Source organism: Centruroides vittatus, unplaced genomic scaffold (genome assembly GCF_030686945.1).
Source record: "Centruroides vittatus isolate TY-2023 unplaced genomic scaffold, ASM3068694v2 contig_10, whole genome shotgun sequence".
Classification (NCBI taxonomy): domain Eukaryota; kingdom Metazoa; phylum Arthropoda; class Arachnida; order Scorpiones; family Buthidae; genus Centruroides; species Centruroides vittatus.
The window spans coordinates 1,931,915-1,948,705 of record NW_027120658.1 but is presented as its reverse complement, the minus strand read 5'-3'; the positions used below and the strand labels follow the sequence as shown (position 1 = coordinate 1,948,705).

Genomic DNA, 16,791 nt, shown 5'->3' with positions numbered 1-16,791 from the left:
AATAGACCTATAAATTCTCACTGTCGTTTTTCTGTCTGTTTTTTTTCTGAATCTTGAGAATGGTGTTAGGTAGTTGAACAATGAGATCAGGGGTGGAAATAGTAGGAGAGGTAGGCCTTGATTAACTATACTATTTTTGAATTAAAATATTGTGACTTTCGGTTTAGATCGGTAGTTACGTTATAGATGACTGGCATGATTCTACTGTTATCGGGGAAAGTATTACAGGGGCAAGGCTCTACTAAAATGAAAAGGTCATATATTTTAAATTGAAAAAATTAAAAATACTTTTCATATTTAAAAAATTGAAGCTTGGCATTGTGACGTCGTCGTAATACAATAATTGCTCGTTAGAATTAGAAATTATTGAAAATAAAGATGTAATTTCTAATTTAACTTCCTCAGATCTATCCAAGAGCCCAAGATATGAACCAAGGCATTAGATGGACAGACAAACAGACAAATGAGTTTTTTAATATAAAAATTCGTAAAATTATCGTTTAAATTATTAATTATAAACAGTAAAAAATTAAATATGAATTTATTAAGCATTTAACATTTTTAATTAAAGCGTTTTCAGAGATAATCGTTACAAAGTTTCAACAGAAAATTTCTCAGTACTTGAGAATTTAAAGCATTAAACTTTGTTACTCCCGAAGCTCTTAACTAATTAAAGTGTAAAGCTGAAAATTAGATGAAACTGATACCAATGAAATAACATGGGGATTCATTTACTCAATCAGCTTTTAATATTCGTCTATAATCCATAATCATCGAATTTTCTCACGAATAAATACAAGAATTATTAATTTTAAAAAACCCAGATCTTAAATTAGATTAAATTAAATGATTTAATGAACTTAATTTATTAAATTATAATTTCTGTTAAAATGAATAAAGAGAAAAACACTTTAAAAATTTAATTCGATATAACTGTATGTAATTTGTATAACTTTAAAATTAATTTAAAGTATTGAAAAAGAATTTAATTGCTCGTTGAAATTTCTTTATTTAATTTGAATATGAATAAAAAAGGTTTCAAATGTAGGGGAAAAAATCCATTTTATTAATTTTAACGATTTTTCTAACACGCATTAAAGAAATAAAACCATCCTTTTAATTAAATTAAAATTTTAAATTAATTTTTTTCCTATAATTATATAAAATATCAAAGTCAGTTAAATATGTTTATTAGTAGAAAGGAGTAATTTATTTACGTGTTAAGTGTTTCTATTTATCTACGCTAGATAGCGCTGTTATGCTATTGACAGCACGAAACGAGATCCAGTTCAATTCACGTGTTCGTATGTAATTGCGTCATACGTGATTTAAACTTTAATTATAAGTTGTAATTGTTACTTTTATTATTAACATACAAATATATTAAATTGTAAATTGCTAATTTTCTATTAAGAATTTCATTATAAAATTTTGGAAAAATATATAATTAATTTATTAATAAAATAATATAAACATTTATAAAGCTATTGTTTAAATACATATATATAGGCTATAATATAATAAATATATATAACCTGAAATATTACTTTTAATATTTAAAAATTTTTAAAAAATTTTATAAATAAATTATTACAAGATTAAATATCAGTAAATATATTTAATTTTATAAAATATAATTAATTTAATCAATTAATAAAACGTTTTATACAAAAATTAATTTAAAAATTAAAGATTTTAAAATTTTTTTAATGTTTTTAATTTTCTAAAATTATTACGTTTTATTTATTTTATTTTATAAATAAAAATTTTTTAAATATATTTTATTTTTAAAATAAAATTTAAAAATGTTTTTATTTTATAAAAATAAATATATAAATAAAATGAAGTTATTAATTTTTATTTACAAATTATCAATAATTTTTAACAAAAGTTTAATTTAAACAATTAATAATTTAATTTTAAAAAATTTATAATTATTTTCAATTTGTTATTATTATTACTAGAAAATTTAAAGGAATTTTTAGTGTTTTTTTATTCAAACTGTCTAATGTGACTTACATTATATTTATATAGCAAAGTGTTTTGTTTTAGTACACTTAATTTGTTTATTTTATTTATCTTAATATCGATTTTTATTTTCTATTTCTTATATTAGTTGTTTTTGAACTGGTATTTTAAGAAAATACAACAAAATTAATGTTATAAAAAGCGACCCAAAAAGCAATTAACCGAATGAAAGCCAGTTATCTATAAAAGTAACCAGTAGCTACCTACCCCTCGATAGATCGCCCACGTATTGTATTGCTTCATCCAATTACGCCATTCCAGTTTGTGATTTACGTTCACAAATATACCTGAAACACAAAACAAAACCTAGTTAACTGACTTTTGAGTAACCTGATATTTTCTAGAATTTTCTAGAAAAGACCTAGATATTTCCTGAAAACTTTTTAAAATCTACACTATATAATTCGAAACGAAATACTGTATTCCCTTCTGCTATAATCTCATTCAAGATTGTTTATTTTATGTCTTTTAAAAAGTGGGAATTAAAAGAACGAGGTCGAAGTTTTAAATTATGGAATATAAAAAGGAATAATTTATTTAAATTTTGTACGACTCGATCCACAAAAGTTTGCAATGCAGGTGAGTGGGCCCGTAAGCCCAAGCAGCTTTCGGGCCCACCCACCCGCATTACAAATAAACAATACACGCATACAATATATAACACAGTATTGAAAAAATTACTTCTTACATTGTAAGGAGCCCGAGAAATTCTTGCAGGCGTCAAAACTGGGGTTACGTCGCTGTTCGAGACCGTGTTAACGGACATAAAACACTGTCGATGGAAACTGACATCGTAGTTCAATGTAAAACATTATTAAAAATATAATTCCCGGTCTTAATTGACTTAGTAAAGGGTATTCAAAAGTATAATGCTGTTTATTTTTAATATATTTAAGATCATTAAAATATTTGTGGTAATGCAAATTAGAATTAATTAATCTCACAAGATTTTTCGAAAATATTTTATATTTAAATTTATTTCCACGAGTCACGTTCTTATTTTACGTGTGCCCGAAAAATATGGAAAACGATCGAGGAAACAAGTTTGCAAGATTTATAAAGAGTTTTTATCTTAATAACATTGCTATAAGTGGTTTCGTTTTGTAAATAAATTGTTTACAAATCAATATGCTTTTAATTTACTACGAAATATATAAAACATTTGCTTACTCCAAAGTATATTGCTTCAAAAATACTATCAATTTTAAAGATAAACATAGTCACAATTCCGTGTTGCAATTTTTAAACATATATTTTTAATTTTATTTAATTTAGAATATATGCTCTCCACCACAAATTAGTAGTGGCTTTCCCCTGTACATCATGATCTTTCTGTTAGCCAATGAGTCATATCATCATCTATTTAACTCCTAACAGAAAAAATTTTTGAATTGAAATCACGTGACTTCCGGTTTTCATAAGAAATTCGTATATGTGGTCTAGGATTTCATCTATCAAATTTCATATATATAGTCTAAATGTAGAATATTTTAACTAATAATCGATAACAATACTTACAGTACAATATGTAGCAATATACTGTATATTACGTAGTGACAATACAGTAACAATATATATATATTACATATACTTATTGGTATATATACATATATATATGTACACATGTTATATGTATATACATGTTAAAAACATATCTTCTGTAGATACTATATATTATTGAGTACGTATGAACACATGGACTCGAATATATATTATATAAATAATTTCGATAATATATAGTTTACCCAAATATATATCTCATGCTTAATCAGTTAGTATTTATTTTTTAATTAAATTTTAATTTTTATAAATTATAAAAAAAATTATACTAATAAATGTACACTACTTTTATTTTGGTAAATAAAACTTAACAGAATTACAATATTTGATTTAATATTTTATTATTTGTAAACATTCAAGTTTATATAAAAAATTATTACAAAAATATTATATAAATGAATTTATATATTTTATTAAAAATTGTGAATTATTCCAACAGATGGCAGGAAGAGAAAGTTCTAAGCAATGATGTTATGTCAATTTTTCTCATCCTCCTCTGCAAGAATCGAAATTAAAATGATTAAAAAATTATTTTTGCAAAGAACAAATAAGATTTTATAATAAATATGATCAATAATTATAACTATAATTATAAAATAAAACAAGAAGAACGATTTTAGTGCATGTGTTGTTAATATTATTTACTAAAAATTTATATTTTTATTATAATTTGCTTGAATTTAATTTTTTATTTGTATCATATGATCCCTGGATTTATACTTAAAAATAACAAAGAATTATTTAAAAACTATTTTATTCATATTCTATTAAAAACTTTCCATGACAAAACTTTCATATAAATTTGAGATATTAAAAAATAAATTATAATATATATATATATATATATATTACATTATGTTACTCCTGTATATTTTTAAATAAATAAATAAAATATTACATTATTATAAGAACTTTAAAATTTGAAAAAATTTAATGTTGTGTTAATCAGAATTACATCATAAACATACCGTAAGATAGCACATAATGGATTTCCTATAAAATATAACTAAAATTTAATTTAAAAAATATTAATGCTAATAATTTTATAATTTTTATGATAAAATGTATGTATATATATGTATAATTTATTATCATACTGATTAACAAAATATATGTATGTTTATATACAATATATAAAATATATATACAGATATCACAAATATATTATTATATTTATATATTTTATTTTGTTTATTGTTTATTATACAATATACATATTGTTTATTTTTTTCATTAAGCAATTATTTTAAATATTAATGTTTTTAATGGATACAATAATCAATTTATGACCTTATTTTATCTCCTAAATAAGAATTCAATGTACAGTACATAAAATTTAGAAAACACACAATACATATATAATTTCATTAATAAAATAATAAAAATAGCTTTCAAAAAGTTATATAGTTGTCTTGTTTATTTGTTTTGCTTCTATTTAAAGAAATGTTTTCGTATAGCGTAGAAGGTTAAAGTTAATATCAATATTATTTTTTAATTTAACGTTATATTATCAATAAGTAATTAAATAATATATATATATATATATATATATATATATATATATATATTTAATTCCATGTTTAGCATTATATAATCAAATATATAATAAATATGGTAATAGTTATTATACTAAATCAAATGTTAAGTATTAAATTAATAAGTTAGTATTTTTATGAAAGTATATAAAATATAAATATTTATTTAGTGACAAGCTATATTTTAATTAAATAGTTGCGTTATAAATATTTTTTACTAAAAAAATTAATAAATAATTTCACGTTACTTTAGATGCTTTGATACATATATATATATATATATATATGTATATTATACAAAAATATTTCGATTAATATATCGAAATATAGTATAGGCCTATGTAATAATGCACAGAATTTTTACCTTTATTCAGAAGCATTAAGTCGGATATCTCACGAGTAAAAGATTCTCAAGTTACAAGTAAACATTTTATATTCTTAAATTTGATAAATTTTTTCCACTAAAAATGTTATCATATTTTAAAAAATATAAACCCGAAAATTTCTTTTTATATAAATATGTAAAATAATGTATAATTTTTTATTTCAATAAATTAAATTAAATAAGATTGTGTTGACGTATAGACTTTAAAACTTATTGATTTAATAATTTCTTTTCTATATTTTAAATACTTTAACAATAAATAGTCATTGGGAAGCTTTAAGGTTGGCAATTCACCTACAGTAAATTGTCATCCAATGTTGAATTGAATGTTTCAATTGTAATTACGTTTCCGGCGAATCGATTTTTGCTTTTCAACGAAATTGCCCAACCAAATGCTGGTTTTCATCTTAAATGTCGTTATTAGATCAAGTTCTACTTTTTTTAATTTAAAAATATCGGTTTTGTAAATTAATCCTTTGGTAAAAATCGCTTTTCTCCCCAAATATTCTAATTAAATTAATATTTTAATCGTATTAATAACAAGAAAGTAGTAATTAAAATTATACTTTTATATATATTTATTTGTTCTTAATTATTTTCTACAATTACATTCATTGTAAAATATCTTTGTTTTTTTAGTCTAATATATATTAAATTACATTTTTATATAATAAATGTATTATTAAATTGTATATTTTTAATAAAATTAATTTATAATATCAAGTGTAATATGTATTATTTTTAAACCAATTTTTAAGTTAATATGATGTACTTCAAAACTACTTTTAATTAAAATATAAGATTCGATTAATAAAATGTATTAAATATTTATAAATTTAAGTTATAAAATAAATAAAATGTCAAGATTTTTCTGATCTAAACATTTATATTTTTAGCTCCAGAATCAAAGGGGAAAAAAGGTTATTAACATGTGTTTATGTTATCTTTGGTATCTCTTAAAGGATAGAAGAATGAAAATAATAAATCCAGACTAAAATCCGATCTTGTTTTATGGTATCAAATCTGATATCTTTTTGTTGAAATGACTGAAGCAGTATAAAATCATAAAAACCAAAATAAATCCCCAAATAGCTGGAGATTTTTTGTAAACAAGGCGGATTTACTTGATTATTTCTAAAACATTTTAATGTAAGTCCTATAAAAGCCCACACGTTAAACTTATGACATACCAGGTGCTTATTAATTTTATATAATTTTCAATATTGTTTTATAAATTATATGTTCCTTCCTCATCCCCTCTTCCCTTTCCTATGTTGAACATAGACCTTCGAGTAGGCTCTACTCCTAATCATAATTTTATAAAAATTATGATTAGGGATTTTATAATTTTATAAAATTCTGTTTAATATTTATGTAGTTTTATCCCGATTTATACAGTAAAAATTTTAGTTTTATTTAGAAAAAAATAGGTAAAATATTTTAAGAATTCTTCAGTAAAAAATCTTTTTAAAATTCCATCAAAGCCAACATGTTTTTTATCGAATGATTGACAGTAAATTGCTGGAAGTAGTAAAAAATCGACAGTAAACTCATCCTATAACCTTAACTCATTATCATTCAGGATCCTTACAACTTTATCTAATAAATAGAAGACAAACCAATAATTTATAATCAGTTTTTGTTTTTATTTTAATGGAAATTTTTTCATTAGATTATCTAATCATTTTATTAACTTATTTTATTATAGGCTACATAAGGTTTTTTCTCCTTTTTTCCTGTAGATAAAAGGAATGTTATAGTAGGCTCTTCTAACTTATAAGATTCGACTCTCGTCTCTAAGAAGTGACATTCGATAAGAAACCAATCAAGATGAAGTATGTAGAAAGCAATAAAAGGCAACACGAATGATTATTAAATGCAAGGTCAGAAAAGATTATCTTGAGGTGCAGTAATTAAATAATCTGCATTAATATCTCGTTTATAAGCATTTTACTTTATAAATCTCTCCCTCGGAAGCTCTCTATAGCCTGTTTCATGTTTACCTTTTTATATAATATTGTATTAATGAATAAAATTAATAATTAGTTTTATTAATTAAAAAAATATTTAAATCTTAAATAAAAAAGAAACTTTTATTCGTTTTAATTTTTAATTTGCTTCTAATTAATATATTTTTCATTAAATTTAATTAAAATATCTATTCATTTAATGAATAAATTTATTTATTTAGCTCCATACAGATCAAGTTTTATATTATTTCATTTTTATAGATTTTTATCTAATTAATATTATTATTTTAATTAATGATTTATATAGTTTTTATGATAAATAATAATAAAATCAATTTATATATAGCTTTTTCTGTCAGATGTACTAATGATGATTAATTTTATCGGTAGATCAAGAAGAAAAATTTCCAATATTAATTTATCATCGACACAAACGATACACGAATTTTCAGATTTATTATTTAATTAATATAAATATCTTGTTTTTAGCATAATTTTTAATAATGAATTATTATTCTCTTTTGTATTTTCAAGCTTAATGTTTGTTTCTTTAGTAATTTTAATTATTTTATTTAGGAAGTTGGGTCTTCTCTTATCTGCAGATGGTAGTCTAATTATGTCAAATCTTGGAATTAGATGATTAGGCTCCAATTGTATCCAACGTTTCTGAAATGCTGGCTACGACAAGAATTTAACGGTTCTGATTTACATGAACCACTCGAAATTACATTTTGACAACAGTTTATAATTGAAATTCGAGTTACATGTTATGTGAAATTCTTACAATAACTCGCTCAGATTCTCTTAAAAAATGTTTAACATTGATCCTATCATCTTGAATACTAAATTTTTAACTTTATTATTTATATAGAAATATAAGTTATCAGGTTTATAACATAATTAAAACTATAAAAAGTATTAATAAAATTATAAAAGGCTTAATAGAGGTGAAACGGAGTTTGGACTAGTCTGGAGCCTTAATCAAAGTTTCGTAGAGGTGAAATGGAATTTGGAATAGTCTGGAGCCTCACTCTGTTCCAATATATTATTATTATTAAGGATTAGATCCTCTCAAGAATCTAGGCTGAGTAAAAGAAGAGATTGGGAGGAAGTGAAAGAGTACAAGTATGATATTAAGAGATGGGGAACGAGAAAGTAAGTATTTATCTTTAAACTATTTATAAATATCTAAAATATATCATATGATTTTTAGGAATTAATAAAAATAATTTTAGATATTTTAGCAGACATAATAATTTATTTAACTTATTAATTAAATTATTTTGCCTGCTTAATTAGATGTAAAATAGTATAAATTTATATTTAATAACTTTAAGAATTTTAAAATATTTCATATTATTAAACAATTAAAAATTTTATTATTTAATTCTTTTGATTAAGATATGACTTCAGAGCATTTTAATATTAATTAAATGTTTTTAATTGATAATTATTGAAAATGTCAGTTAAAATTTCTATTAATTCTGTATGATATAGCTTAAATAAATAATAAAAAATATTAGGTTTAGAATATTTTATTATTCAAAAAACATTTTAAGAATTTTTAATAATGTTTAAGCATTTTTCTTAATTTTTAAGTCTCTTGTAACAAGTAAAAAACATCCTATGTGTCTTGATCAATAAACAAATATTTTAACTAATTTATTAGGAAAAAATAATAATAATAAATTATTTTTATATGTAAACTAAATTTACTTTAACCAAAGTGCGCCTACAATAATTATTAAGATAATTTGTATTCCTTCTCTTAAATTAAATTCTCTTAATTAATATAATTTAAGATTTATTTAGATGAGACTTTGAGAAATAAAAATAATGTAGAAATATTTTAAAAATTGATTGAATTTCATCAGCAACTTTCTATAAGAATTTTTCAAAAACATAAGATAAAGTTGAAAAATTCTTAAAAGAATCTTACAAAATTGAATAAAATTTAAGGTATTTGAAGAATTTAAGTTAAAATAAATCGAATAAAATATATTTAGACAATAAATTATAATAACTTTTAAATAATATCTAGAAAAAAAAAAAAATTATAATTTAAAGAATTCTAAAGCAGAGAATTGCAAATCTGATTTGCTTTATAATCTTGTAAAATGGGTTGAAACTTTTAATATTTATCTTCATTTCTTACAAGGAAAAAATAAAAGAATATTTAAAGTAGCAAATATAAGACATAAAAAGTAATTTATATAATAAAATTATTTAAATAAAATTTATATTTTTCTACAATGTAAAAGATTTTAAACTTACTTTTGAAGTTTAAAGTATAAAGCGTTTTGTTTAACTCTTGTTTTTTAATGTTATTTTTCTTTAATTTTTATTATATTTTGGAAGAGTCCTCACTTGAATCAGTAGCCATACGATGCTTCAGAACCGCGACTTGACATTACTAACATAGATTGAGATAGATGGTATTTTAAAGATGGGTTTAAGATATGCTTATCTGTTAAGTATTCTTGAACTGGTAATAAATAAACTTATATTTACCCTTAAAAAATATCCTGATAATTTATCTCTTTTTACTATTTTAAATATTACAATTTAAATATTAAATATTTATATTCTTAATGTAAATAATTGATTTTTTCCCTCTTCTTCTTCCTCCTCGTAAAAATATTATTAATTTAAAATACCCTACTGTATTAATGTACAAACGAATTTATTTATTTAAAAACTTTTTAATCAAATTTTTAAAATATTAAGCTATATTCTAGATATACGCATTACACCACAATAAAGAAGTTAATGGTTCCTTATAAATGTATTTATTATGAGGAGTTGTATTGAATGTTTTTAATTAACATTAACATTAAAAATTAAAAAATTTTAATGTCAAATAAGACGTTTTTCCCTTAAAATTTTCTATACCAAATGCTACATTAATTGCAATTAAAAAAGAAGAAAACGAGGATTTAATTTGATCATAATTACGTTTAATTAATTTTAAACTAAATAAAGATTTATATTATTAATTTAATTTTTTAATATTATTTTTCATTCATTATTGAATAAAAATACATTTAAATTAATCAACTTTTTAAATTAAAAAAAGTGAAAATTTAATAGAAAACAGGAAGTGGTTTAAAAATATTAAGAAATCTTTTGAAAGACAAAAAATAAATTGTTGTAGAAAATGTTTTCTTATTATCGTGACATTAATTTTCACGTTTGTCGAATATTCCATTTGCCTATCATAACGAATTGCACACTTTTATCGAACAAGTGGATAAGAGATGGCAATGACGTCAACACAAATCGTCCTTATTGTAGAATTTTGCATCTAACACTTCGCTGGTAAAAAAATACGCTTTGAGACTTTTAAAAGTTAAAATATTTGTTGTTATTTTATAAATTTACATTCAAAAATTGAAAATTAAACTTTAAATTACCTTATTAATAATCATTGATTAAAATTTACAGTGACAAAATTGCGTGTTTTACTCTCACACCTTTATAGTATTTACAGATAATATAAACTCTATCAGTTTATAATATTAAGAAAACGGTGTATAAGTATATAAATTAAATTAATATATATTTTAAAATAAATAAAATTATCATATTTATTGTAAATTTATGTTCTTTATAGTCGCTTATTATTAATTATCTTAATATCAATTTAGTTTCGTGTAATTATTTATTAATAGCACGGTTGAACCTGCAATAACGACCATTTTTTATGTTCCTATCAGTAGCTGTTGTTCACAGCTTTGATTACATTAATTTTTTTTAACAATAAGGGACGGTGTTGGAGCGTGTTCATCGTCTCAGAGAGGTCGTCCTCCGTTAAAGAGGTGTAATATTATTGATACTTTACTCAAAGAATTTAGAGATTTTATGGATCAATTCAGAATTGGTATTTTTGGATTGTTGGAGGAAAAAAGCATGGATTTGGTAAAGTAAATTCTGGATTTATAAAGAAAATGGGAAATTAAACAATATAACAAAAAAAAACCATAAATAAATTGTGAATTTCTATAACGGATTTTAAAATACCAAGAGATTAATTCAATTTACAAAAGAAACATTAAAAGATTGAAAACGTGAAAAAATTATTGAAGTTCAAATTATTAAAAAATTATAAAAACATTTAAATCACTTCATCGAAAAAACTCAAGTGTTATCAACGTTTTATTTACCTAAAATCGATTGATTAAACAGCAGGAAATGCAAATGATTTCCGACCTCATTCAAGAGTCACGCGAACTTCGAGCTAAACTTTTTTTTTTATTATATGGAGGCAAAAAGAAATGGCAAGCGGAATTTATTAAAAAAAGAAATTCTGCTTACCATTTCTTTTTGCCTCCATCTATATAAGAATAAATGAAAAATAACAGACTTTAACGTCTGGTATTTAGTAGATACCAAGTCACTTTTAGAATTAAATTTGATTTAGGGTGCTCTAACAAAAGATAATTAAAACTGCTACAAGTAATGTTACTTAATTTGAATATTAGGGTATTAAAAACAAAATATTTAGTTTATTTTCAAAAGAATTCAGCATTATAGGCTTAATTGAAACTTGGTAAGTAAGATTAACAGACAAAGAATACAAAGATTTGAAGAAGTTATGTTGTTATGGCAACTATGGCTAAAAAAGACAGCATTGGCAAGTCCAAAGGTTTATTAGTATGAATTTGTAAATCCTTGGATGAATTTTTTGAAAATTGGTGGCAATTAATCTCATATTGGTCAATTTTGGATGGCCATAACGCAAGAATTAGATGTGAGTATGATTTACATTACTATGGTGATAAGTCGTGATAAGTTGGTAATATATAATATACGCAATAGTAAATAGAGAGTTGTATACAATGGGGGAAGAGAATTCTTAAGGATAATTCAAAATTATAATTCGTATTAATTAAATGGGCGTACACAAGTTAGTATATATTTTTGTCACTTAAAGTGGCCTCCACAGAAGACTATATTTATTACACTCTGAATTATTGTTAGCTACATATGCTAATTTTACAATGTTAGAGGATGTTGTCCCCAATCACTTTCCGGCTTATTTTACTCTGAAGACCAGAATAACAAAGGAAAATGATTTTGATTGTACGAAAAGAATAATATCGCCTACAATTTATAAGTGCATATAATAAAAATAATTATGAAAAGATAATGACTATTCAGAATATTTCACCAGCAATCGAGAATGTATTTTTATATATAAAATGTTTTAAAGTGTTATATATAGATTAAGAACTCTAGCAAATTTAATCGTGACACTTTTGCATATTTATATGTGTATTTAATTATAAATATAAATGAATATATATATATATATATCTATCTCACTTTCCAGGAAACGTTTAAAACTGCATGTAGTGCCATTTGTTACGGTATTTTATTTAAAACTTTTTATATAATTAATTATTAATATTTAAGGGTAGGAATAATAATAGGTAATAAGGGTAGGTAAGGAAAGGGTAGGTAATAAGTAATATTCATTAAGTCCGACCCCATCCGAGATTACGATTCCTATATCTCCCCACTTCCGCGACCCTAAACCACTAAAATTTAATAACTTAAATGGCTCTTTACACAAACTTTCTTGCTAAATTTCAGAAATTTTCAACAAAAAGCACGAAAGTTATTAAGCTTCAAATTGGGTGAACAAAATCTTGCCCCCCACGTCCATACTATCCTCCATACATACAGAAAAATCTCCGAATTTTTTGCATTTATCGACGTTTAAAGGTCCCTCGAGTCCAAAAATATAAAAATCTTGGGAGGCCATTTGTTTGACCGATCACCATACTTTCCCTCTGTTAGTCTATACATAACAGAGCCGGGAAAGTAAAAATAGTCAATGAATTATTTTATTTAGGTATAACTTTAATTCCATCTTTGTTTTTCTGGTAGAAATGTTCAACAATAACGCTTAAATTTCCGAGTTTTCTTTTGTTTCTATTATGTTCTGAAATAAAGCACAAGTTTGACAAGTATCACTTTACGGTAACTTGAAGCCAATGTTGTAATCTTCACGAAAGATTCTACTTTACCTATCTTCACTTACTCTGCTTACATTCGTTTCCTGGTACCAATTTACATTAAAACCCTCTTACCAATGCGTATGTTTAAATCATGCTGAAGATAAACTCTGTTAAAATTTTGGCTTTTCCTGTAGCGACTATTTTAAGTTGAAAAGAAAAGACTTAATGTAGTGGGGAACGAATAGGAATGTTTTTTTTTCTTTTTTGTATAATTTATTTGGTCCATTGTTGTTTTTCTCCTTCGTTAGAAGTTCTTCCATTAGATACTTGTTTGCAAATGTGTTTTATACTCGTTTCGTTGCTTTTTCAAGGCCAATACAGAAAGAAATTCTTTGCAAACTTGCACATTGAATCCATTTACTTTAAAGAAATACAAATATGTAAATTTTCGACTCGATTCCTGCTCCTTTACTTTTCGTAAGCTCTTTTATTGGGGATAAACTTAACTAAACAATATAAACACATGAATTTTGTCTGTCTTAATTGTGGATCCAACTCTCAAAATGAATAGAAAATGTGTTTTTCTTCTATCTAATTTTTCATTGCATTCTCTTTTACATCCACAAGAACTTTTATTGCATTTTGAGTTCCTTATTTTACTTTGTAATGTACCAAAATCTTTAAATTTTGCCTACATTTCAACTTGTATTTTCCTTAATTCAACATTTTCTTCGCTTGGATGGACCAAATTTCCTGAAGTTTCTACAAATCTCTGAAACATTTTGATCAGCATCTTTCTCTAAAGAAGTAAAAAGTTTTATTTCAAAAAGGGATAAAAGCCACATTTTAAGAAATGTTTACCAATTTTATTTAATAAATAATTAGAAACTCGAAAATAATGTTAAAAAAAACAGAAAATAATAACTGTTTAAATTATTATTTGAACAGTTATTAATTTCTCTATTTGGTAAGGTTGTGACTGTTTAAATTAATTTAAACAGAGCCACACCTTAATTTATAGTATTTCAAATTTGCATAAAATTGTTCATTATTTAAGAAATGCGACTTGTCATTTCTTTGCCATCTGGTGTTAAATTTTTATAATATTTTCTCTAATTTGCTTCCAATTAATACAATCAAATGGGCTAAAGTGAGTAGGACTCTGAGGCCATTCAAAAGACCAATCCAGTTCCCTATGCATGATGATTTTTGAATCATCCTGTATATTAATACTTGAGAAACCGAATAATTACGATGTATAACTTGAAATAAATGAGTACAATTGATTCAGATACAATAGAATTGTGAATTATGACTACTGGCATGACCACTCGCTTTACAACTTCCCCGCTCATAACTGATAGATTTTCTTTTATAGTTGCATGAAATGCTATATTTCAAGATCTATCTTATTTTGTTGAATGTTTTCGGTATCATATTATATTCTGTAAACTTTATTTCCATGAATAGAATCTCAATTTATGATGCTAAGTCTGTGAGAAGTTAGAATTCGATTTACAACGGCTCGTTTAACGACGATTTTCCAGGAAGGAGTTAAACGGGATCTGCTGTATTTTATGGCTTAAATAACAAATTTATATAGAAAATTTTACTAAAAATTGAATAAAAATTAATTAATTAAAGGGGAAACCTTAAAAATAGTAGATTACTTCAAGTAAAAATAAGAGAATTTTATATTTGGAAGCTTAAAATTTGAAAAATATTAATTTTCTATAAGTATGAAAAAAATCTTTAGAGTTGTAAGGATCTATGATAATCCTGTTATGGATTGCACTACTCACAGTGCACTTCAGGGAAAGTAAAATATGAACTTTTTCGATCAATAAATGTATTGGTCATTGGAAATCATTAGAGGATAAGACAAATAATTTTATCTGTCCAAAAAAATATAATTTATTTTAAGATAACTTAATCAAGTTTCAGTCAAAGAGTCAAAACAATAATCGTCTTCATCGTACAATAAACTGAAAAATAAAAGTCATTTTTATCGTTCAAAATTATTTTTTTTTTAAATTCATAAAAAAATTCATCTTGGTAATAATGCTTAATGCATTATTACCATAAAATTCAAATGCCAAAAAATTAATTTATATAATGTTTTAATTAATATAAGAAATTATAAAATTTCATTTAGATTTTTACAGAATTTTATATTTTTCTAATGCAAATAAATTGTAAATATTTAAATTATTAATTTACATGTAAATCAAGGTAGAAGTATTTATGATTGCTATCTTATGATTTATGAGGATAATTAAAATTAAATAATTAAAAATTAAAAGTTTTAAGATCTTTTTTCTTTAATGTAAATGATTTAATCGATATTAATCACTCTAAAATAATAATAATCTGCAATTCAGATGTTTATTAAAGAAAAATGTATTTTAACTTTCCTGAAAGATTTAATCTCTTTGATTCTTTTAAATTATAATTTATTATAGAAATATATAAAGCCCATTTATTTTCTAAAATATTTCAAATTAAATTCGGAAATTTTAAATTCTTAGCAATCACTTTTAATTCCCTCTCCTTTATCATAAGATAAATAATAAAACAAAATTACACAAATATTACGTCTTAACTTTATTTTAAAACCCTAAATATCATTAAATAATACCATTTAAACCATAACCAATTAATATTTAAACTTAAAATAAAATGAAACTTTTTAGTAATATATATTTTATGTATTAAAATCTCTTCTGCTATCGAAAGGCTTTCAGAAATGTCCTAAAGCCCTCGACGTTGATTATAGTCACTAAAGGGGGGACAGAAATCTATTTTGTTGGTCTGTAAGCTTAATGTCATCACCTTTGGTGAGAATAACCAGGTGGTTGCGTTACATTGCAGTTCTTATCCAAACATTTTGCTGTCTGCGCTCTTCCTTATAAGCCTTCAAGCACTTGTAAAAGTTTAACATCGCTGTATTTCGATCGAAGAAATAATCATAAAGCCTCTCCTCTAGCAGAAATCTTTCCTATAACGTTCGATAACAATTTATTAATAACCTTAAATTCTAACTATCGACTATCTCTTAGTGTCGTGTTTACAGTATAATTAATATATAAATCGAATAGTTTATTGTAAAAATTACCTCATTTGCAAGCCTCATATGTAAATTTATTCTCTTAAATTCTCTTATTTCGTTCGTAGTTACATAAGTCATATACAAAAATAAAGAATTAATTCTTGATTTTCGTACATGACTTATGTAAGTTGTAATATATAAAAGTACAATTATATTCTATATACAGGATATATAATCTTAAAATAAATGGCACTCTATCCCACTCTCTCCCCATTATTATAAGATAAATAATAAATTTTAC

At 23.3% G+C, this 16,791-nt stretch overlaps 1 long non-coding RNA gene across 1 annotated transcript; it reads left to right on the top strand.

Annotated features, from left to right (window-relative positions):
- The first annotated feature begins 6,407 nt into the window (after positions 1–6,407).
- On the top strand, positions 6,408–7,962 carry LOC136973836 (uncharacterized). Its single transcript, XR_010880563.1, has 3 exons — positions 6,408–6,522; positions 7,251–7,391; positions 7,869–7,962. It is a non-coding gene; the product is annotated as an uncharacterized lncRNA (long non-coding RNA).
- The last annotated feature ends 8,829 nt before the right edge of the window (positions 7,963–16,791 follow it).